We start from the raw sequence: 3,214 nt of genomic DNA, 5'->3' as shown, positions 1-3,214 counted from the left end.
ATTCGTGGATCGCTTCAAAAGACGAACAATTTTTTCGACGCGGGATTCGTACACTGCCCGAAAGATGGGAAAGTGTAGTGGCCATCGCTGGAAAATACTTGGAATGATACATGTGTAACCAATTTGTTTTAATTAAAGCCTCAAATTTTGGGGAAAAAAGCGGCGGAAGCAAAGTTGTATACATTGTAATTAGGCAGTTTACCACTTTATTTTCTGGTTTAAGTTTATTAACTTACAGTAAATACGTTTTAATTTTGAAAAAATTATATCAAATGCAGAATACAATAACTACCAAGGAACTTCAAGATCTGTTCAGACTAAATACTACAACTTTTACATTTTAATATCAAAAAGCTGAAATTAATATAGACACTAATATCATTAATTTCAAAGAGTAAGTATCAGTTAAATGATTATGAAGCAACATGCCATGGTTAGGAAACTAATTTTCCTACAAATTATTAACAGTTAACTTCCAAAAAAATTACATAATTATACTGAATGATAAAATGTGCAGTCCTACACCGTTTTGTAAATTCTCGTACATACAATGCCGTCCACCGTCAGGGTCATCTTCACCTCTTCTCGCGAGGACTTCCGCGTGGTAGTGTGATGTCGGGCTTCTGGATGCGGTGCTGCTTGTTGCCCTCCTGGGTGACCGTGGACTTTATTTTACTACCGTCCGGAGTTTCCTCCCAAGACTCCTCGCTGAGTTTGAAGGTTATGACCGTGTTCTTGAACGTCGACGAGGACTTTAGCGTGTACACGTCGTCGTCCTTTATCAGCTCAATGACGAGGCTCTTTGCGTTACCCATCTTGCGGGTCACCGTGCCTACACCGAGCGATTTCAGCAGTTTATCAAAGTTCTCGCTACTATCGAGATTGTATTTACGACCACTAAATTCGCTCACAGACACGATGCTGTAAATTACCTGACAACACGAGAAAACTACGGCCATCGGCGTTCACATGCGCACACTCTCACAGACGGCCCGCAGACTATCCATCCACGGATCCACGGAGGCACACTTGTGATTAAAATCATTTTAGGGCCTGGTTTACACCGCAAACAATTTTAAATATTGTATCATTTGCCTGTAGTGGTTTGGTATATCCCGATTAACATTCGCTTATCTGCAGGCGTAGTCTTTTGTGTACTATAATTTTTATAGTATGAAATTATTTTTGTAGATACTCAACAGCTGTTTGCCATTTTCCTTGCATTACTTAAATATTGCCAGTAATGTACCACGTACTTATTGTGAAGGACAACAATTACATAACTGTGTCAGTTTTGAAGAACTTTCTTCCTCTGTGGACGATCTTTAACTACGTCCGTAAGTTCCTTTTGAATTAGTTTTTCTGCACTTTTAAGCATGTCTGTTGATACAGCACCACTTCAGACGCTTCTCCTCTCTCCATACGTGAAATTGCTGTGTATACCACATGCACACTTCCATACAGTCTCACCATTAACGAGAACTGTGATTGGCTACAACGCCCCCTGCATGTCACCAAGCCCATGTACACCCCCAAACGTATTTAAACGCATACGAAATACTGGAGTTACATTTAAATAACTTGAAATTAAATAAATATTCCTACGGCTGGACCATAAATATAAACATAAAATCTACTTCTTTACGCTGTTAAATATCTCTGTCCATGACTCATCTCTGGAACTGGATAAACAACTCAAGAAAAAGAGTAAAAAAAATCTTTCGCTTTCCAGCAGAATATAAGCTGTTTTGAAACCTCCGAGCAGGTTAAATCTGTGAGTTGGAAAGGGATTTAAACTTTGCCTTGGGGTTGGGGGACAGCTACTGTCAGAATTAAGGTTGTGTGGATGGATCGTATATTGTGCCTGGTAGCTCAGTTGGTTGGTGCATATTCCCGAAAGGCAAGCGTTTGAATCACATTTGGGTCCGCCGTGCAGTTTTAATTCACCACATTAGCAAAAAAGTATCTCACAAATCTCCAAAACCCACGATTTTTAGGCTTTATTGAACAATGAGCCGCGGTATGCCATCCGGTTTACGTATTAGAGACCCCATGTGATCATTTCTATTTCATGTACCCTGCAATGGTTATACAAGTATCTTTGTGAACTGACTTATTGATCCCTTACTTAGAATTTATTAGCATTTGCTCTTTTTAAAACCTACTGCCTTGTAGAGATGGCCGTTCCTCAACTCAACTACTTGATGTGGTGTACAGTATCGCTGTTATCGACAACCTCGGAGATGAGCTCGCCTCCTAGCCAGCCTAGAGGCTACCGTGAATTTTTTAAAAATATTTCTAAACTTTCTTTTCATTTAAATCTTCGTCTATGAGTTTCGAGAACAATTCGAAGTGGCCTACGCGTCCAGTAGACTCGTCGCCTCGGCATAAGTTATTTGCGCCCTCGTGCCCTTGAAATAGATGACCAACAAGCCCCTCTACATCACTTTGAACAGCCACTAGCGAGCGAAGGAAAGAAATCACGCGTTGGCTGACGTTCGTTGCTCGAGCGTCGGTCCAGGACTGGATGATCCCTCTGGATCCATCCTTCAGCTAGCTATGACATAACCATCTCTTCCCTCTCTTTATTTTTCGAACCACCACCAAAAGTACATCTTCCAGTGGCGATCTCGATCGAATAATGGCCCCTGCATTCCGAATCGGAAGCGTCCAAACCTGTTCTGTGCGCAAGAATATTGTAACATGTTTTGAAATGAACTCTTTTATTTGAAAAGAGCTCCATTCAGACGGCCACCTCATCGTCTTCTCTGCCCAGGGTCCACCTGCACCTGTACAGAGAACTCAGAATCCACATCGTCTTTCGTCAGTAATTCCTATCTCACTTCCATGTATACTGCTCTTCCTGACGACCCCGTTAAACTTCAGGATACTCTTTATAACTACACCTCCATGAGTTCAGTCTATATCCGCTCGTGGGTACACCTTAAAATTCATTATGTGATTCTAAATCTCTTTTCATGAGAATTAAATCCGTTTGGTATTATGCCTTATATATTGGCCTTTGCAGAGCATACCTCTTGTGATTTACGAATTGTATTTTGTATAATATATGAAATCTACTACAGAACTCAAATCGTCTTTCATCTTGTTGTTATTGGCAAGCCTGTATTTTCCTGTAACTTTACTTGCTATTTCTCCACCTAGCATAGCGTTCACACACTAGACGCATTGATTCAATATCGAGAACGTCTGT

At 40.7% G+C, this 3,214-nt stretch overlaps 1 pseudogene; it reads right to left on the bottom strand.

Annotated features, from left to right (window-relative positions):
* Nucleotides 1–519: 519 nt before the first annotated feature.
* LOC126252663 (fatty acid-binding protein, muscle-like) lies at nucleotides 520–959 on the bottom strand (annotated as a pseudogene).
* Nucleotides 960–3,214: the final 2,255 nt, after the last annotated feature.

This window comes from Schistocerca nitens, chromosome 4, assembly GCF_023898315.1.
Source record: "Schistocerca nitens isolate TAMUIC-IGC-003100 chromosome 4, iqSchNite1.1, whole genome shotgun sequence".
Taxonomy (NCBI): Eukaryota; Metazoa; Arthropoda; class Insecta; order Orthoptera; family Acrididae; genus Schistocerca; species Schistocerca nitens.
The sequence above is the reverse complement of the archived record's forward strand: the minus strand, read 5'-3'. Positions and strand labels throughout refer to the sequence as shown.